Here is a 21,812-nt window from a genome sequence, read left to right as displayed (position 1 = left end):
GGGAGAAAATTGATTCTAAGTGAAGAACACAGTAAGCATGCTCAGATTAGACAAATTAGAAAACCTTAGTTGTTGGAGGTAGACCAACTGGACCATCTTATGGTATCTCTTGGTATAGTTTCTAGTGTCTGAAGCATTGTGAGACATGAGGTCAGATGTCACCCTGGGTTAGGGTTCCCTTGACAAATCATAGTGTAAGAGACAAGTTTGATGAGTCTGCCACAAAAAATTACCCCAGACATGGTGGCTTCAGGCAACAGAGACCTGTTTTCTCACAGGTCTGGAGGCCAGAAGTGAAGGTGTGGCAGAACTGTATTTCTGCTAAGGTTCACGGGGAAGTTCTGTTTTGTTGCCTCTTCCAGCTTCTAGTGGTGGTCACATGATGATGACCTCTGCCTTTCTCTCCTGTGTATCTCTTACAAGGATATTGCCACCACACATAGGACCACCCAGGCAATTCAGGGTGATGTCATCTTAATTATATCTTCAAACACACTTTTCCCCCAAATAATGTCACATTCAGAAATTCCAGGGATGAGGACATGGGCACACATTTCAGGACCACAATTCAAAGCATTGCAAAGAGCCATAGGGATCAGGCTATTATCCAAATTGTGAGTTCATGAATGGAAAATCGAGTGGAAGTTCATGTTTCAACTTGATGTAAAGGCTCAAATGATGTTAGCAGGGCTCATTTTCATCTTTCATTCTTCTCATCTCTTTTTCCATAAATTTGATTTCACTTTTTTCTGCAAGCCTTTCCCATGGACTGTAAAGATGTTCCCCCAAAACTCCACATAGTAACCTTACAGATAAAAGAAGAATGTGTGTGTGTGTGTGTGTGTGTGTGTGTGTGTGTACTAAATAAAGCACAGTTGTGTGTGTGCAAACGTGTGTGTGTGTGTGTGTGTGTGTGTGTGTGTGTGTGTGTGTGTTGGTCCTGGGTGTTGTTCTTGAGTTTTTTTGCTCACAGATAGTGCACTACCATTTGAGCCACAGCTCCACTTCTGGCTTCTGGGGGAGGCAGTTAATTAGAAAAAAGAGTCTCAGCTGGGCACCGGTGGCTCACGCCTGTAATCCTAGCTACTCAGGAGGCTGAGATCTGAGGATCACGGTTCAAAGCCAGCCTGGGCAGGAAAGTTCATGAGACTCAAGTGACAGAGCATTTGCCTTGAGCTGAAGAGCACAAGGACAGCGCCCAAACCCAGAGTTCAAGCCCCAGGACCGACTTAAAAAAAAAAAAAGAGAGAGTCTCACAGACTTTCCTGTCCAGGCTGGCTTTGAACCTTGATCCTCAGATCTCAGCCTTCTGAGTTGCTAGGATTGCAGACATGAGCCATTGGCTCTCAGCTGAGGCACAACTTTAAATCTAGAAGGTTCTACAACCCTTGTTTCTATGGGATAGAATCAGCAGATAACATAATACAGTGACAGGAAACCATATTGACGTAATTTTCATATTGACATAAATTTCAAAACGTTAGAAACTTAGCTAAAATTGGCAAATGACTGATGGATACTGTAACTGAAAAAAGTAAGTGAGGTTCTGTTTTCAGACATACTTAAATAAGGATGTTAAACAACATCATGGGATTTAGTCAACCATACTATTTGTTGGTTAGTTCATTCTCTGGCAAGTTGTCTCTGTGTATTGGCTCTGGATACCCTCAGGTTTATGTCCTCCAAGTTAGCAATTTCAGTGGAAAGAAGATTCCTATGCCCACTTCTGAACCAGACAATGGCTGCAGGGATAAGAAAGATACTGTCATTGAACTTGAGTGTGAACCTCTGCTGTTTTCAGAGGTTTTAGTTTCCCATGTCAGGAGACTGATCCTTGACATGATCAGATTTCCATAAAACAATCAATGAATACCTTCATGACAGACTCCTGCTCAGTGCGCTTATAACTGCCTAAGTTAACCAGCTGGAAGACTGGTGATCACATCCTCTTCATTCTGATTTCCAAGCCATCTGCTTAGAATTTGTTGGTGATCACTTGGCAAAGAGCCTCTTCAGTTGACCTTTTTCTGGAGAGTTCTTTTTAATGAGTAACCCAGTGCTTTGTTTTTATTTCTATGTTCATTTTTTCTGCTTCTGGTGAGATTTCTTTGTATTATCTTTATTTTTGGGGGGATGGGGGGTCCGGTTGTGGGGCCTGAACTCTGGGCCTGGGCGCTGTCCCTCAGCTCTTCAGCTCAAGACTAGTGGTCTACCACTTGAGCCACAGCGCCACTTCCGGCTTTTTTCTTTTTGCTTATGTGGTGCTGAGGAATCGAACCCAGGGCCTCAGGCATGCAAGGCAAGCACTCTACCACTGAGCCACCTTCCCAGTCCCTCTTTGTATTATCTTATTGTACAATTTTTTATTTGAAAATAATTTTTTTTGAAAATAATTTGAACTGGGTAAAACAATGCTGTTGATAAGGGAGCATGTTAAATTTGACTGGAATTTTTGTGTGATGCCAGTCCTGGGGCTTGAACTCAGGGTCTGGGCGCTGTCTTTGAGCTTTTTCTTCCAAGGCTAGCACTCTAGTAGTTTATTGGAGCTAAAAGTCTTAAGGACTTTCTGGCTGGTTTTGGACTGTGATCCTCAGATCTCTGCCTCCTGAGTAGCTAGGATTACAGGCGTGAACCACTGGCTCCCAGCTAGGAATGGTGTTTTTAGGAACTCCCAGATGACTGTATTGCTTAGAAAAATGGAACTCACTGGGGCTGAGAAGGTGGCTCAGTGGTAGAGCGCTTGCCTTGCATGCTCAAGGCCCTGGGTTCGATTCCTCAGCACCACATAAGCAAAAAGAAAAAAGCCAGAAGTGGTGCTGTGGCTCAAGTGGTAGAGCGCTAGCCTTGAGCTGAAGAGCTGAGGGACAGCGCCCAGGCCCAGAGTTCAGGCCCCATGACCGGACCCAAAAAAAAGAAAGAAAAATGGAACTAACTGAACCACACTCCTTTCCCAGACCACACTGAGCGTGTACCAGCCTCTGGATGGCTTGAGATGGCTTATGTGGCCACCTCCACATATGTACCATAGAGACCAGCAATGGAGAGAAAAGCATTGTGGGAATGAAGACTCCTCTTTGAACAATTTCCACAGTCTTTTGTGCAGGTGTATACTGAGTGCCTCTAATGAAATGTGGGCTGATAGGAGTTGGATTTTCCAAGCTGGGCAGTGCAGGCTGTCTTTTGAAAAAAAAAAAAGGTATGGTTTTGTTTTATATGCTATCAGTCAATGTTCTAGAAAGTTGCTACAATTTCAATGTGTCCCCCATCTTCAAAGTTTGTGTGTTGAAAATTTTGCTAATTTATGACAAGTTATATTGGGAAGGGGGTGTTTGGAGGTGACCAGGGACTACGAGAGGCTATGAAGGTAGGGCCTGTACACTGGCATGAGTAGCTCTTCCTCTTATAAATTAAGTGCACACGTGTGTGCATACCGGAGCTTGACCCCAGGGCTTTGCTCAAGGCTGGTACTCTGCCATTTGAGTCATACTTCTACCTCAGACTTTTTGCTAATTGGGGATGCGCTGAAATAAGGATACTGAGTCTAAGTAACATTGCCTTGTTCCTACCCCCTCCTCACATCTTGGTGTGTGGTGGGGGCTTTTCCACCTAGTGCTTCTGAAAAGCCTAGAGCCATGACAGGCCATTCTTTGAATTACAGATGGCATGCTGATAGCTCCAGGAAAGCTTTGCTACAGAGAATGCTCCCCTTGATTATTCCCTAGATGGTTTGATTTGCTCGCCCCTCGGTATTCCCCCATATGGCGAGCATTTGTTGGGCTTGGGTCTCCACTCCAAGCTCTAAAGTTTCAAAAGCTTTGTGCAAGCCACTTTCAGGGCTGTAGGTCTTTTAGTCCACCTGAAGTTGCCAGCTTTCTAATAAAGACTTCCAATTGGACCTCTCAAGATGTGGCTTCTCTGTCTCTTGCAACTGAATTCCCATATAAGAAAGTCTTATGAACTTTTTTGCTTGGGTTGGGTTCGAACCACAATCCTCAGATCTTCAGATCTCAGTCTCCTCTGTGGCTGTGATTAGAGTCTTGAGCCACCAGCGCCTGGCACAGAATTTCAGCCACAGCGTGAAGAGGACTACTGAGTGCATTTGGTATGTGTCAGATGTCCTATTCTTCCTTGGCCTCATTCTGGGAACATAAAGGGATCGGCTCCATACTTTTCAGAGATCAGTAATAAGGGCTCCTATAGAGATGAAATGCCACGCTGCTCAATTTGCAGGGGAGAAAATTGAAGTAACCAGAATTTAAATAAATTTCTGAGGACCACACAGAAAGGGTCAGAGCTAGCATCTGAGCATGAGTCTTTTGGCTCCAGTGCCTTGCTGTGGCCTGGAGAACTGTCAAAGGCATGAATGGGCAGTTGGCTTTGAGGCGTCATCATTCTTGGAAAATCTGTAGGAAAGCCCGTTGTTTTGCTATCATGGCCTGTTCCTGGAGGCTGGAGAGAGAGAGACTGACTCCAGCATCAGAGTGAATCAGAAATGAAAGAAAAGGGCGCATGTACACACCAATGATATGCAGATGGTGGGCGACCTCTCTCAGGTTTTTAGTAGAGATAAATGAATCTGATCTCAACCTCTTCTCAGGATGCAGCTATCTCCTTACGTGGTCAGTCCAAGCTCACCTAGCCAGAGCTTCATAGAAAAAGGAAAGCATCCAAGAACATACATGCTATAAAGATATATGCTATAAAGTGATCAGGAAAGCCCAGGCTATATCCACGGTCTTCTACCCATAATGATTTCTTGCTCAAGCTCTCCCATAGATCAGCAATGTCACTGATGCCATTTTCTTCAAGCTAATAGAGCAGCTTCTTTCCGGAGAATCATCCATCTTGGGGAAGGAGGAAAAGACATAGCCATCTACTGGCTTTCAAAGTTGGCTTGTCACCTGACTTGTTTGGTTTGTTGGCCAGAGCAAGTCACAATGCCAAATCTGATGTCCTGTAGGGACAGAGGGTAGGCAAATATCACATCTTTTCGGAAGGATTGGCAAAGTATTTTTTATATAATTACGTTATCTACAACAGTCTCGAAGCTTTGAGCTCTTGAGGACCAAAAATAATGGCCTATGCCCAGCACCATGACCCAGTAAAATGTCCTTGCCCTTGATGATAAAGCAGCCTAGAGGGAGGAGGGAGGAGTAGCTGGGAGATGGGAGCAGAGAGGATTCCCCCTGGAGGCCAGTCACATAAATTAGCCACGAGAGGAAAAGGGGACAGCAAAACTTGAGCTGGGAAGTGACAAGGGCCTGTGCCCTTGGCTGGAGACGCAGAGGCCATCTGCCCATTTCTGCCAGGGCTGACTTGCTCAGCCGCTCCCTGGGCTCCAGAGGGGAGCAGAACCTGGCCTGGCCTGGGGCCATTGTCTGGTGAAGAAAATGGAACAATCATGTCTCCATGACCTAGTTTTAATAATGGGAGTTTGTAAGTAAGCGGAGGGAGCCAAACTTTAATCTTTAAAGGAGCTTAATTTCTCAAAAAAAAAAAGCATCTCTGTGGACGAGTGCAGTTCAGTATAAGCCTTAGAATAGAAACAGCCAGTCAGAGAGCAGGCAGAGGGAGCTCTCTGAGACAGTGGTGGCTCTGAGTCCTAAGTTGACAGAAAAGTAACAGAGCAAAATGACCTAAAGGGATGACATGCAGCTGAGGGCCTGGGACCTCAGAGCTCCATAAAACTATGGCCCACACACTGACTAATACATTTATGGGAACTAGGCCAGGTTGTTTTAAAGTAAATTGTCTAAAAATATGAGAGTCCACAGGGCTTTTAACTACTCTCCAAATCAAAGTTCTCCTTGAAGGTCCAGCCCTTGAGGGACCCCTGAACGGACTTCTTTTTAGCCATTTGAAAATTAGAATAATTATAAAGGCTCCTGGGCCAACTTTCTGTGTATAAGAAGCCCTGTGGGAGAAAGTGGTGGATGGTATGGTTAAGCATGAAAATATATATATATATATACCCCTGAGCCTGCTATCAACAAGAAAGATTAAGTTCAAATTTAATTCTTAAGTGTTCTTGTGCATGAATAAAAGCAAAGTCCCAATGTCAATTACTTATTGGCAGAGTTTAGATCTGTTCATGAGTTGTCTTAAGAAAGATAAAAGTAAGAGTGACTCAAGCATGATAGGAAGTTTATTTGTCTTCTGAGCTGTCCAAGGCAGTTTCAAGACTGAGATGGTGTGCTACCATCCTGATCCACCAGGTCATGCGGGCATCCAGGCTCCTTTCATCTTTCTGTCCCTCTCCTCCCTGACATTTCATGCTTGTTGGACCCAGTCCACTACTACCAAATTCACCTTCTAGCCCTAGGACAGAGTGTGGAGGGAAAGTAGCCTTCCTGATATTGTACATGTCCTTTCCACAACATCCCATTTTCTGGGACCTAGTCACGTGGACATAGCTGAGTGAAAGGGAAGCTGGGAAATGTAGTCTTTGACTGGGTGATCCTATGGCTAGCAGGAAGAAGGGACTTTTGGTACTGAGGAGCCAAAGAGTAAATAATATTCATTTTTCTAGATCAGTAAACAAAAATTTGATATTGTTAAGTCTCTAACTTAGACGCTATAATTTATAACTACAATTGTGACTAATTTTTGAAGTTGAAAGAATTTGTCTGGAGATATCTCTGATATTCTAAGGGCGTCATAGAATTGATTCAGCAGAGCAAGAAGGGAGATACCCTCTGAGAGTCTGCCACTTGCTGCGTGCTACCTGGCTCCATAGTCCTCCAGCGAGGGTGGCCGAAGCCTACAGGGCTCTTGAGCTATATACTATGACCCAGGGAAGCCTGAGGGGAAACAGGAGTCTGCTATAGGATCCCCAGGGTGGTATCATGATGCTACCTGGGGCGGTATCATGATGCATGACCTGGTGGATCAGGATGGTAGCACACCATCTCAGTCTTGAAACTGCCTTGGACAATTCAGAACAGATAAATAAACTTCCTATCATGCTTGAGTCACTCTTACTTTTATCTAAGACAACTCATGAACAGACTGTCCAGATCCATTTCTTTCCCTCTTTCCATCACTTCATTTTGTTGTTGTCGGTCATGGGGCTTGAATTCTGGGCCTGGGCACTGTCCCTCAGCTCTTCAGCTCAAGGCTAGCACTCTACTACTTGAGCCACAACGCCACTTCCGGCTTTTTTCTTTTTGCTTATGTGGTACTGAGGAATCGAACCCAGGGACTCAGGCATGCAAGGCAAGCGCTCTACCACTGAGCTACCTTCCCAGCCCTTTTTTTTTTTTTTTTTTTGAGATAAGAGCCTCACGGATTTTCCTGCCCAGGCTGGCTTTAAACCATGATCCTCAGATCTCAGCCTACTGAGTAGCTAGGATTACAGGCGTGAGTCACCGGCACCTGGTGATCACTTCATTCTTATAGCTAGCCATCCTATGGTCAGCAAATGCCCACCATGCAGGATCATCCATGTAAGTGCTAGTGTGTGTGTGTGTGTGTGTGTGTGTGTGTGTGTGTGTGTGTGTGTTCCTTAAATCTACACTTACCCCTATTGTAGGTGAGCATCCATCCCTGGTAATCCCTTGGCTAATAGAGGCCCAAACAGGTGATGATCCTGAGGCCACCAATGAGGTTTCACACAGAAGGTCTGACACCAGTCTCTAACCTCAGGGTCTAACCAGTGCAGTGGGTGGTCAGTGTCCCCATTAGAGTTCCCCCAGACCCTTGGGTTTCCACAGAAACTGCAGCGCTGTCCTCCCAGTCCAGGCAAGCGCCTCACAATGTCATAAAAGCAGGGCAGCAAGTGTCCTGTGGCAGCGGGGGGGGGGGGGGGGAGCGCGGAGCCATCACCTGCAGTCTGGATGACAGCATGAGGCCGGGCACAGTCCCTGCAAGTTAAGAGCTGCTAAAAACAGCAGTGGAGACCGGACTCACAAGACAGAAGGACGTTAGACGGGGGAGACTGACCTCCTCCCTCTCCCCAGGGCCTGAGGAGCTGTCTGCGAGCAGCCAGGTGGCTGCTGGTGTCATCTCAGGCAGCCTGACATTCCTCATCTGTGCGTCTCAGTAGAGGCTGCCTAAGGACACAGACAGATGGCCAGATGGAAGTGAGGAGGGCATGGAGGCAGGGATAATGGAAAGAAGGAGGAAGGGACAGGAGAGAGGGAAGGACAGAACAAGGAAAAGTATGGCTGGACAGAGAGGCAGGCAGAATGGAAGGAAGGGAGAGAGAGAGGGAGGAGGAAGAAATAGAGGAAGGAAGGGAAGGAGGGAAGGAGGGAGCAAATAGGGAGGGAGAAAGAAAGAAAGGGAGAGAAGGGAAGGAAAGGAAGAATAAAGGAAGAACAATAGTAGTGCTCAGGCCTTTCCAGTTCATCTTTCCATAGCCCATTGGTTCTGGATTAATGTATGCCTCCTCCCAATAAAAATATATTGAAATCTCCCCCCGCCCCCAGGCCCCAAGGACCTCAGAATGGACCTTAATTGCAAGCAGAATCTCTGTAGAAGTAATTCATTGAGATGAACTCATACAGGGTAGGGTGGACCCCTAATCCAACAGGACTGGTTTTCTTTTTACAAGGACAGATACACAGGGAGAAGTCACAGATCAGGCCTATGCTTTCCTAAGCCAAACAACCAAATCTGGGAGAGGAAAGGAAGAATCCTTTCTCTGTGGGTTTCAGGACTTCCGGCCCTCAGAGCTCAGAGGCAGTAGACATCTGTCTAAGCCACCCAGGTTGTAATACTTTGTTAAGGCAGCTGCTACTTTGGTCAAGGTTCTTTAGGGGAATAGAACCAATGGAACTATGAAGGGGGATTTAGTTGGTTTACACTACTGGAGGCTGGAGTATCCCATATAGCTGTTTCAATGCAGGAGAGACAGAGAACCTGCTAGCTGCTCAGCTCAAGAATCTGAAAGCCCAGGACCAGGAGGACCCATATGACAACTGAAGACCTGGAGGCTCCCTGGACAGTCTCTGGGTGAGTCCACACTGGAAGGCTGAGGAAGCTGGAGTCTGATGTCCACAGGCGATGACTGCAGCAGTAGACACAGATGGGAAGGATGGAGGTCGGACACGCTGCCTGGCTTTGTTCCACTTTTTTGTTCCATCAGGCTGTCAGCCTATCAGATGTTTCTACCCACACTCAGGGCAGATGTGTGGCCTTCCTCAGTTACTGTTCCACGTGCCGATTGTCTCTGGAAACATCCTCATGGCCACACATTGGGTTGAATACCTCTCAATCCAGTCAGTCAAGGTGACAATCAAGATGAACATTCCAACACATCGAGGACACTAATATCCAACACTAACTTGAATCTGAAGATTTTCCTGGAATAAGGTGAACAGAAAGCTGGGTGCCAAGAGACTCACACTTGTAAACGTAGCTACTCGGGAGGCTGAGATATGAGGATCACAGTTCAAAGCCAGCCCAAGTAGGGAAGTCTGTGAGTTTTTTTTTTTAAATCTCCAATTAACTACCAAAAGCCAGATATAGAGCTGTGTTTCAAGTAGTAGAATGCTAGCCTTGAGTGAAAAAAGCTAAGGGACAGTGCCTATTCCCTGAGTTCAAGCCCCAGTACTGGTACCTGTGCACACATGTGTGCACATGCGCATTCACACACACACACACACACACACACACACACACACACACACACACATTTGATATGATTGTTAGGAAAGATCAGTTGAAAGGGAAGAGAGGAGAAAAAGTCCCTGACAAATTAGATCAGACTTCTGTCATTACTGTAGAGAGAACCAGGTAACACTGAGTGTGGAGGGAGTGAGGTCTGGGGTCTAAGTATAGCAAAATGAGGAAGCTCTTAGGTTATGAAACCAGACAGCTACAAAAGACAGTCTTGCCAGGGGCAATGTGCACGTTTGCAAAGGGCTGAGGGTGAGGTATGCTAAGAACTCACCCTCAGGGAGGAATGGGGGGGGCAGGATCAGTGGGCCTTAGAGACAGCATTGGGTTATGATAGCAATGTAGATTCCCATCAATGATGAACAGAGGGACTTCAAAAACAGGACCCCACAGCAGATCTGGACAGCTATGGTCAGGCATTACCTCCATTTACAGAGGGAGGGTATTTGGAGAAGAATCCATTCTCAGGGAGATGTCAGGGAGATGACTAAAGAGATGTGGACCCAAGGTGAAAGGTACAGGCAGGGGGCAGGACATACACATCTCACATAGCCAAGACAATCGGCTGACCATGACTATTGGTGCAGGTTGACTAATGGACACTGGGACCTTGTAGCTTTGTAGAGGTCGTGTGCTCTTCATTCACTTTGCCCTTGACCTCTCCTTCTTGTACCTCTTGTCCTCTTGTCCTCTGACTGAAATCTCTTGTCTCCTCTCTCACAGTTACATTGTGGCCAGATCTGGAAAGTCATGAATTAACTTAAGGTTGCAGGAATAAAGAATATGGGCTCATTACTTCAGCCTTTCCAGGATGGCAGAGATATGTATGCCAGAAAAACCTTTGCTTCTTGCAGGGGATGGGGTGCTGGTATTTCAGCATGGGAAAGCTCTCTCTGACCCATGAAGAACCAAATGCCACTTTCACAAAGGAAGATACGGTTGGAAGGCAGAGGGCAGGAGGAGAAAGGAAGTCTGCTTCTCCCTAATCAACCATGAAAATTATGTCTCCTTTCCTTCATGGTGAGGAAAATGATAATTCTTGGGTGTTCATCTGGATGGAAATTCTGAGTACTCAGGTATCCTGACATGAATAAATCTCTGCTCCTAAGAGATAATGAAAACCTCTCAACACAACTCACGTGGAGAGGTGGTAGATGGTATCATGCAAGACCAACCAACAAATATTCCAGACAGAGCAAAGTGCCTAGCATCCTCTCTCCATCCGGACTGTCATCTGTGTACTAACCTCCATGGAAAGTACTAGCCAAGTTCATGTCCATGTACTCTCGACTGGAGTCCTTTTCTCAGAATATCCGTTGTGGAGCCCATCACTGACCAATCATATCTGGATTCCAAAGGCAACAGAATGTAGGGATCTGAACTTCCCAAAAGCTCTCCAGGAGGCTCTGATCCACGGTGATGGCATAAGGTCTGTAGATGGAAATTTAAAAAGAGAAAGGACTCTTAGCAGACAAGGTGATTCTCTCTAGAACAGGCACACAGACCAAATATTTGCTAGCAGGAAAAGACACTCATTTATCTATTAATCTCTGGAAACATATTTCATTTCCCTTTTGTTTGTTGAAGCTGGTGAGTCAGGAAGTTCTCCCTAATTAGATGATTCTGGGTAGAGAGCCCTTCATAGTGGATGGAATCACAATAGTGGGAGCTCTTATGAGGTCAATTGATTACTGGATGTGTGTGTGTGTGTGCGCACGTGCGCGCTCGTGCACGCACGTGTGTGCATGTGAAAGCCATCTATGAAGCTTCCTTGAAGGGAATTGATTTTCTAGATGCACAGTGAAATCCAACTCAGGAAGCAGATGGGCCCATTCTGGGGAATGAGTGATATCTTGTAAGCCCAGCTCTGAGCCAAAACTAATGATAGTGCAGAGTTCTGAATGTGTATACATCCTTGACCTTGTCCAAGAGTGTTCATCTTGTTAGAAACAAGTCCTGTATGTGGGACTTATTCATTCTGCAGACACTCCTGTCTTCTGCAGATGGCAAGAGGAAATTACAGCACTGATAAATCAGGGAGCAAGCATGAGTCACATTGGCAAAAGTAGTGAGCCAGCAAGAGCTACTTTCCAAGACTCCCTTGCCTTGTGTGGATGTGGTTCCTGATTTCTTCACCCAGAGACATTAATAATGACAGGAGCTATCATCACAGGCCTACCATGTGCCAGACACTGAGTAAAGACATAAATTTGAGCTCCATTCTCCACAATAACTGCTAGTTCCCCTGTTCTACAGAAGGAAAAAAAATTGCAATAACAATGGGACCACAGGTCTAGAGAAGTTCAAGGTCATCCAGCCAACTGATGTCCTTTTGCTCAAATCCCAATCTACCTGCTAAAAAGAATAATGTTCTTGTCATTATGCAAAGGAAGCATAGAGATCAGAATCTATATGGAAGAGTCCATCTACTTAGCCAGTTTAGATTAATTCATTACTGTATAGTAAACTGTCATAGCAAGATTCCTTCTCAATATAATGGCTTAAATAAGACAGTCCAGGCAGGTGATCTAAGTCAGAGATCAAGTGTGTGTACACAGGCTCCTTCCATCTTATTTTACCTAATCTGTAATCTATGGTGAAAGGTTGATCTTTACCACCATATTCTTGCCCAGAAAAAGAGGAAGAAGGGAGAAAACACCACTGACTCTGCCCACACTGTTTCTGCTCACATCTCACATTAGTCTGAACTGGGTCACGTAGTTGGCCACACATAGCTGCAAGGGAGGCATGTTAACTAACATAGTCATGAGCAGGATGGATTACACTGAAACTTCTCTTACTGCAGAAGAGAGTGAAGGACAGTATGGGAAACAATGGCAATCCCTGTTGCAAAATAAATGAGAGAATTCCCCATAGTGCACACAGAAAAGGTGGAAAGTTGGAAAGTTGTGTTCTCTGGTCTGTCTGCAAGCTTGTAATCCTGGTTTTACAGAGACTGCCCTAATTTGGGTTGTACTATTTTCTTTGTTTCATAACTGGTCTCCTTGCCTCTTTCCTATACCATTTTCTATACCAACAATTCCATTCTAAAATACTAAACTTTGTTACACACACACACACACACACACACACACACACACACACACACACTCACAATACTTACATCTTTTTGATGGCTCCTCACTGCCTATAAGATTAAGTTCATGCTACATAGAAAAACTTGAGAATCCTGGCCAACTCTCTCTTTCCCCGCCTCCCTCTCATGCTGCCCTTACATCATTACCCCAAGCTCCAGACAGATGGAACAATTCTCCAAAATGCTATAATCTCACACTTCTTTGTCTTTGTATCGTGTGGGAGGCCCTGCCCTGCTTTGTCCTTCTGGTAAGCAGATTTAGCTCAGTCTTCAAGGGCTCAAGATGTAGCTCAAATGTCATTCCTGTGCATAGCAAAGTTCATTTGAAAAAGCCCAGAAAGGAGGACAATGGAAAACTCCAAGGCCTTTATATTAGATAAGCCTGGGGTCAGAATTGATTTCTTATCACTTACTCACTTTTCTTATACATCAGACAGATCTAATCATACCTAGATTATAGCACTACTTTGAACATTAAGTACTATATGCTGACTTAGAGTCCATTTATGATGTTGTAACAAAATACCAGAGGCTGGGAAATTGATAAAGGAAAGGGATTTATTGAATTGGATCATTTTTGATGTGCAAAAACATAGTGCCAGCATCTGCTAGTCTCTGGTTAGGGCCTGATGGTAGATGACATCACAACAGTGGGAGATCCTATGAGCATGGTGAGCAGGTGTATGTAGAAGGACTTAGGGGAGGTACCAGGTTTCTTCTGATGTCCCTTTTTCTCAGAAACTAATCCTGTCCCATTCCTATGAGGCCACATTAATCCCTACAGGACGATGGTGAGCCCATGACCTAATTGCTACCTTTTATGTCCCACCTCTTAAATTTCTACTACCTTAACATTGCTACACTGAGGACCAAGTGTAACCACACGAACTTCTGGAGACAAACTATTACCAAGCCCCAGCACAAGTGTGTATAATTTCAGACACATGAAAGGTCCAGTTCCTATCATTAAAATTATTTCTCTATGTGTAAGTTAGGGTCACACCAAGCTGCTATAACAAAAATACCCTCATAGTTCTGCTAAGTTAAGGAATGGCTTTTAACTGGATAGAGGATTGTGTTATGTGGATAGAATGTTTGTCAAATCTCAGCATAAACACATTGAAGATTTATGCATATTGTTGTATATAAATATAATAATTATGTATGCCTAAGGATGCAGGATGAAAAGTAGAGATGTCCACAAAACAATTTGAATTGTATCCACAAAGGACTAGCAAGTAAATCAATGGATGGGTTTGTAATTTTTTAAACAGAAAGAACAGTAAAATGTTAGTTGTAGAAACTGGGCTGTGGGTGGATGGATGTCCACTGTATAATTCATCTAGCTTTGCTATATATTTGAAATTTTTCATCATAAAATGGATGGAAAGATCCCATCATCAAGTAGTTACAAAACTGTAGTGGTTTTTGTTTCCTCCTGAGGTAAACAGCTCAAAGGGAGAGTGCCAGGTTTGTGGGCAGCTCCATTCCATCTGCTCAATGAGGGGTGCCAGGCCTGTAGGCAGGGACTCTATTTCTTCCAGGTTGTCAAGACTTTGCTCCATTATTCTCCAGACCTTATCCATGTCTATGGCCAGAGTTAGACCACTCTGTCCTGTTCCTAAGGGAAAGAAAGGGGCAAGGTCACCCCATAAGGCCCAGCTCTAACAGTGGTAGCCATGTCCCTGTCTACATTCGATCAGAAGAACTGAGTGCCTCCAGTGAAAGCTGGACACACCGGGGCATGTCCTAGACCTGAGAAAACACCAGGATGTCACGTATGATGTATGAACCACAAACTCCTGAGGGCAGAAAACACATGTTGCACATCTTTAAATCATTGAAAGCAAAATGATTTAACCTGAAATGCTGCATCTTAAAGACAAGGTTTTTGAATGAATGAATGCGTATTTGATAAAGGGCTCACAGTACTTTGTTAGAACATACATGTCTCAGTATTTATCCACTTTTATCCAGGGAAAACAAACCCGATCTTGATCACACGGTTCTGTAATGCCAATTTGTATTACAGTTAATTCCAATGATATAATTCTTGAATGATGGTCTACTCATTCCAATCAAATTAAGTAGTAATTTACACCCTATTATCTTTTTCCTCCTTCTAATACATCTTCATGAGAAACAAGAATTACTGTTTCACAAAGTTTACTAAACAGCCTTAGATGCCTTGATAGGAAAATATTCAACCTGATTAGAAATGGGAACGATCTCCCTCATTAAAGCAATTGGGTAACACCAATTTGGATTCAAATAATGTGAAATGGCACGTGGAACTTGTCTGCCTATTTCAATTGACCCATAAGACTTCTATTTGGTTCTCCATTTTTAAAGTCTATATAAGTATTCAGAAAGAATATAATTGTTTCTTCCGCTATATTCTGCCATTCTGACTTTTGTGAACTCATATTGAACTCTTTTCCAATTGACCCAAATCACTGTGTTTTTCCTGCACTTCTTGAATATTTAATCAGAGATTTAAGGAAACAATATACTGTTCTAGACCAAGTATTAATTGAATCGTGATTAAAAAAAAATAGAGGAAACCTAATTTTCTCTGTCATATTTGATGGATTTGTCTCATGAATGCTGACGACCTCCTTTTCCAGTGCTCACATAATTTCCTTCTATGTAATCCTAAAACCTCCAGATATTCTGATTTTTACCTTAACACCTCCTCGCCTTGTAGTTCTGTGGTACGTAGTCTGATTCCTGGGTTCTTTCAACTGGATGTCCTTGAATCTGTAGAATGGCTGACACAATCTAGAAATGCAAGGCCAGAAGATGGGGTACATTCTGGTGATTTGTAAATGCACTCTCAGAAGTAGACACTCATTTGAATTGTTCTGAACCTGGGAGAGACTGGACAAGAAAAGACAATTATGTAAGAGAGGATGCATTCTACCAGAGGATCCACAGAAGACAGAAACTTTAACCTGGCCTGTGGACTAGGCAGGGCATGAAAACATGGAGGTGGGCAGTGGACGGAGACTTTTCTCAACATGGGTGGCCAAGAAAAGACCTGACAGCCAAGAAAGGCGTATGAACAAAAAGCATTCTCACGCTGGGGATGAAGAGTGGAAATACTTCTTGTGGAAATTTTTATTGAGTGAGTCAATGTTGGGGTTCCAACATTGACTTGGAAAGTTGCAAAGTCCAAGGGTTCCCCAAACAATTTGTACTTCTGATGCCAAGTTTAGGGAACTGTCAAGATCCATAATTTGCTAGAAGGACTCAGACCTCAAGAAAGTCATGATAGTCTGTTACGGTTTATTACAGCGAAGGCATACTGACTAACATGAACCAGGGGAAGAGAGGTGTACACTGTAGTGGGCAGGTCCCAGCAGTCCTCAGATGTAAGCTTGACAGAAAATACCTGTTTTTCCCAGATACTGTGGGGGCACAGGACATCATTAAGCTGGGAATTTACCTGAGTCTTTTTTTTTTTTTTTTGGTCGGTCGTGGGGCTTGAACTCTGGGCTTGGGCACTGTCCTTGCGCTCTTCAGCTCATGGCGAGCGCTCTACCGCTTGAGCCACAGCGCCACTTCTGATTTTCTAGTGGTTTATTGGAGATAAGAGTCTCAAGGACTTTCCTGCCTGGGCTGGCTTTGAACCACGATCCTCAGATCTCAGCCTCCTGATTAGCTAGGAGTATAGGCGTGAGCCACCGGCACCTGGCTTACCTGAGTCTTGATATTCATCCTTGATGTAGTGACATCATGGAGACCAAGTGGGCCACTTGTGAAGGTGAACGGCCGCCATCTTTGTCTCCAGACCCTGTAGAGATCAGGCTGATGTCTGTGGCCTATGGCTCCCATTGCAAGTCCTGGTGTTAGCATAGACTCCACGAGTTCCAAGTTCCCCAGAGAAACAGAAACAGTTGTAGCAGGTAGGCCTTTCCTGAGTGGAGAACAAAGGCCCAAACTCAGGGGTTTATTTTCACCAAGGGTGAAATCAGAGATTGGACAGATCAGAGATTGGACTCTGTGGGCCAAAATTAGAGAAACCATCTTCATATCCAAGGGGCAATCTCAAGATTATCCAAAGTCTGGACTGGGAAAATGGGCAGAAATAAGGAAGACCGTCATACCCAAGGCTCAGATTCTAGAAGCTTCTTCTTATTAATTGCATATCTTATGGTGATTGGGTAGGTCCTTCTGGTTAAAAAAAAATCCAACACTGGTGTGTGTAGTCCAACTGCAAACCTATTTTTAAAAAATGCAGCCAGGTTTGTATTTGAGTCACACCGGTTACGATGACTAACATGAGCACCTGAAAGTTGCCAAGCTGTACATGGCATGATCTGATTGTCAAGGAGATAGTGATACCCACCGTAAGTGACACTCCTTATGTGACAATGGACAGTCATAGGGGCTTGACGTGAGGCCGAGCTGAGGGCTCCACCTGGCACTCCAACATGCCAAGTTGTTCTTCTCCTTGGAGTGGAAAACAGGAGCAACCACAGCTGAATTTGAGGTTGGTCAAGCAGATTCTTTACAAGTCCATCTGCTCCCAGTCTGCTCTGCCCGGAGAAGACTCCCACTCCTTCCTCCATTCCTCCATTCCTCCATTCCTCCTTCCTCCATTCCTAATGGATCAGGGCAGAATTGCCATAGCAAATGTTTCTAAGCCATAAGTGAGACAGACTGTTGTCACCCGAAGACTTGGAAAGCACACAGGGCCAGCATATTCACTTCCTCACCCTACTTGAATCATTCCTGAGCACCTTCTATGTGCCTGATAAAGGATTAAGTTCCAGGGACCGCACAAAGTTTAAGGAGTTTATGCTCAACCCTATTTAAAACGTATTCATTGTTCACACAGACAATTAGTCACAGAACGCATAAACGAGGTGGCTTATGCCTCTCAGGCAGTTACTTCTCATGGGTTCTGAACACTACAAAGTCCAAGACCAAGATGCTGACCAATTTGGTATCTTATGGGGTCCCTTTTCCTAGACAGCCATCTTTTCATTCTCATAGCAGAAGGGGTGAAGGTCTGTATGGAGTCTCTTCTGAAAGCATGAACCCTTTAAAACTTACTTCCCAGAGGTCCCAGGTTCTAATCCCATCACTTTGTGTGGCCAGATTTCATTCTCTGAGTTTGGGTGGGAGAACAAACATGTAGACTGTAGTATTTGCTAACCACCCGCTAAGGATGAGAGGACATTCTCTCACATAGCCAATCTCTGTAGGCTGTGTCAAGGTGCATCTAGTTGTGTCATAAAATCAGTCATTAAGGGGGCTGGGAAGGTGGCTCAGTGGTAGAGCGCTTGCCTTGCATGCATGAGGCCCTGGGTTCGATTCCCCAGCACCACATAAGCAAAAAGAAAAAAAGCCAGAAGTGGCACTGTGGCTCAAGTGGTAGAGTACTAGCCTTGAGCTAAAGAGCTGAGGGACAGCGCCCAGGCCCAGAGTCCAGGGCCCACGACCGGACCCCCAAAAAAAATAAAATAAAATTAGTCATTAAGACCCAGTTAGTTACTTTAATGGATCCCATCCCATGGGTTTCAAAACATTGGAAATTGTCTAGAAGCTCCAGTGACCAAGAGAAGGTGACAGAGCTGAGAAAATCAGTAGCTTGGTGATACCCGAAGTCCATTCTGATTGGTGAAGTCCTCCCCACCCAGTCTGTCTTTGAATCTCATCTAAGGGACAATTCTCTTTGGATGCCCCACCATGGGCTTTCCTTCTCAAAGAAGAATCTTCTGTCTTTCTGGGGGACAAGGGTCATTTCAGAAGGTACATAATGGAATATTCCATCTTCTTCCTTGGATTTGTCTCTGGGCAGTAAGCAAATCTTCAGAATCATGCCACTGGCTTCACCCTGCTGCAGCACCCAGGGTGGCACTTGGCTCTGAAAGGGCTCCTTTGTTTTGGGACAAACTGTTCTGAAGTCTCCAAACAAGAAACAAAGTCATATTATATAGCATTGTTTGGGAAAGCCACACCATTTACCCACTCCCTGGCGAGGTAGTGACTACCAATTCAGGGCTATTGTGAAAATGAGTCATTTGGGTGGATGCCAAAATAGGCAAAGAAAGGAGGAAAGCAAATTCACCGGATGGATCTGGTGGCATCAAATAACAGAGATTCAAATGTGATGAACTTCAGAGCGTGTTAAATCCTTGCTGAGAATGTTGATTGAGAAGAGACACTACTTACATTATGACAATATGACGGTGTTGCTCTTATTTTTTACTTTTGACTTGATAACCCACGTCCATCTCTTAAAACTCCAAATGAAGGAAAATGTTTGCATCAGGAAACCTTACTCCTGATTGCCTCTCATTACCACATTTTATATTGCTGGTTTGTCTGGCCCTCTCTACCTCCCACCTTCCCATCTTCTCTCCAACCTTTTCCCCCATTTCTTGTGTGTGTGTGTGTGTGTGTGTGTGTGTGTGTGTGTGTACTCAAATACTGGGGCTTGAACTCAGGGCCTTGGTACTATCCTTGAGCTTTTGTGCTCAAGGCTAGTGCTCTACCATTTTGAGCCACAGCTCTACTTCCTGGCTTTTGGTGGTTAATTGGAGGTAAGGATCTCACAGACTTTCTTTCCCAGGCTGGCTTTGAACTGTGGTCCTTAGATCTCAGCTTCCTAAGTAGCTACAATTACAGGCATGAGCCACTAGTGCCTTGCTTGCCCCTCCGCCTTTTAATGTAACTATAAACAATAAATGTTCTTTACTTTGAGGGAGTTTCCACTGAAAGACAGAACTTGTCCCCATTCTACAAGTTCAAATCAAGGATATATTTCCAAGCTCTCCCCCACCACACAGGTATGCCAAGCAGGTATGCCACTTGATGTCAGTTCAGATAATCAACCTTCCCTGGGCTTTGGATTGAAAGGTAATGACAGATCAAAAGAACAAAGAAAGGAATCTTTTCTAGCACAGCAGTGACCACATCTCATTTCTAGGGTCAGGCAGGTGGCAGTGAACATACACGGAAGCCCTTGCAAAGCCAGATTAATGGTGAATCTTCTTGCAAGAACTGGGAAAGGGCTCTCCCAATGTGTTCACATGTTCTTATAAGGTTAGCATAAGCATGCTATTCAAACTGTGATTGGATAAAACTGTTGTCTCCTTCCACTCCAACCTATCATGTGCCATCTTTCCTTTTGGGCCATATGGTATTGCAGTGGCTGCTGTATTTGGGGAGAAATGAACTAAGCAGGAACTAAGCAGCATTTAGTTTGGATTCCATTAACATATCACAATGGCTCTTTTTTTTTTTTTTTGTCGGTCGTGGGGCTTGAACTCTGGGCCTGGGCGCTGTCCCTCAGCTCTTCAGCTCAAGGCGAGCGCTCTACCACTTGAGCTACAGCGCCACTTCCTCGCAATGGCTCTTAATACTTGTGCAGTCATTTCTGGCTACCTGAGGGGTAAGAGTTGCTGTCTAGAATATTCCTCCCACCATACTGAGTCATCAAACTTCGTGATTTGAAGGTGGCAGGACAGAAGTTACATGGTCATAGGCCTGTCCTCAGTGCCAGGACCTGGACAACGTGGGTTTAGAGGCAAAATAAGATCTAAGTTACGTGGACCCAGAAGCTAGTCCTGCTAGACTTTCAGATCACAAATGAAAACTTGGGCAGTAATTCTCTTTTAAAGGGGGAGGAGAATTTGCTCTTTAAGTTATTAAATACATTTTAAAGTGATCAAAAATATAGACAGAATGATATTATTTCAGAGTAAGAAGCATCCTAATTGTATCTAAAAAAATCAGAATGTGCTAACCGAGGTATTTCAAGGAGGCAGAGAAGGGTGACGCACTCCATGAATGGTTGCAGAAAAAGCTTCTAAACATTTGGAAAAAAATAAATTTACATTCCCTCTTGTAACATCCAAGGTAATAACTTGCACATGGCTTACATATATTTAAAAACATGAAAGCACTGGAATGAAAAGGAGGTACAATTTTGTGAAAGCTTATAGTATGAAAGATTTGCTAAATATAACCCCAAGGGAAAAATCAACAAAGGATTGGGAAATGATAGGATTATGAAATATGTATTATACTCATACACTGGGGGAAAATCAATAAAATTTGAGAACTAAATTACGTCTGAGAAGCACTTGTGATGTATTCTACACAGAGGGATTGTCCACAAAACAAAAAAATTTGACAATTAGAAAAAGGCAAATGACTAAGTATAAGACAAATGGTACAGAATAAGAATCATGTACTCTAGCTGGGTGCTGATGTCTCACACTTAATAATCTTATACTCAGAAAGCTGAGATCTAAGGGTCAGAATTTAAAGCCAGAGGAGGCAGAAAAGTTAGTGAGAGTCTTATTTCCAATCAACCAGCAAAAAGCCAGAAGTAGATGTATAGCTTAAGTGGTAGAGTACCAGCATTGAAGGAAAACGCTTAGCATGATTGTAAGGCCCTGAGTTCAAGCCTCTGTACAGGCACAGACACAGCCAGCCAGCCAGCCAGCCAGCCAGCCACACACACACACACACACACACACACACACACACACACACACACACACACACGATCAAATATTTATATAATACATACAGTAGGCCAATTACTATGTGAAAAATAGATTCAACCTCCTTATTCAGTAGAATGCATACAAAAGCAAAGTGTAGAGCCACTTTTTGTTTTAACCCACGAAAAATTCACCTGCCATTCAGATGAACTGTGATGTCATTCCTGGAAGACCATTTGGCAATTCATCTTCATAGTCTTACAGAGAAACATGTTTTCAGACCCAACAATCTCTTTCCTGTGGGAGAAAGGCTGAGAAATAACAACCTAAAAGCATGAAGAGATAGGACTGAGCATCTGAATAGGCTTATGGGAAGCAAAAAACTAAGAATTTTAAAATTTTGTATATTGAAAAGAGGTGGAGTAGATTTTTTAGATAAAGAAGAATTTTGCAAAACTTCTTTTATGCCTTAGGTCTACCATGATCTCTTATTTGTTCATCTGACTTAAGATATAAAAATGGGGTGACTAGGAAACTAAGCTTTTCAACTGTAATCCTAGCTATTCAGGAGGCTGAAATGCAGAGGATTGAGTTTCAAAACTGACTGGAAGAAGAAAAGCCCATAGGAC

General features: G+C 44.0%; 1 long non-coding RNA gene across 3 annotated transcripts; it reads right to left on the bottom strand.

Annotated features, from left to right (window-relative positions):
- Positions 1-8,486: 8,486 nt before the first annotated feature.
- On the bottom strand, positions 8,487-21,425 carry LOC138831780 (uncharacterized). Of its 3 annotated transcripts, none has more exons than XR_011373449.1 (5): positions 21,378-21,425; positions 16,421-16,637; positions 15,403-15,598; positions 10,868-11,052; positions 8,487-9,305 (listed from the first exon to the last, which is right to left on the bottom strand). It is a non-coding gene; the product is annotated as an uncharacterized lncRNA (long non-coding RNA). The 3 variants fall into 3 exon arrangements; XR_011373448.1 differs by lacking the exon at positions 21,378-21,425 and adding an exon at positions 17,070-17,118; XR_011373450.1 differs by lacking the exons at positions 8,487-9,305; positions 21,378-21,425 and adding exons at positions 10,276-10,361; positions 17,070-17,118.
- Between the last annotated feature and the right edge of the window lie 387 nt (positions 21,426-21,812).

This window comes from Dipodomys merriami, unplaced genomic scaffold (assembly GCF_024711535.1).
Source record: "Dipodomys merriami isolate MVZ:Mamm:240054 unplaced genomic scaffold, mDipMer1.0.p SCAF_2, whole genome shotgun sequence".
Taxonomy (NCBI): Eukaryota; Metazoa; Chordata; class Mammalia; order Rodentia; family Heteromyidae; genus Dipodomys; species Dipodomys merriami.
The sequence above is the reverse complement of the archived record's forward strand: the minus strand, read 5'-3'. Positions and strand labels throughout refer to the sequence as shown.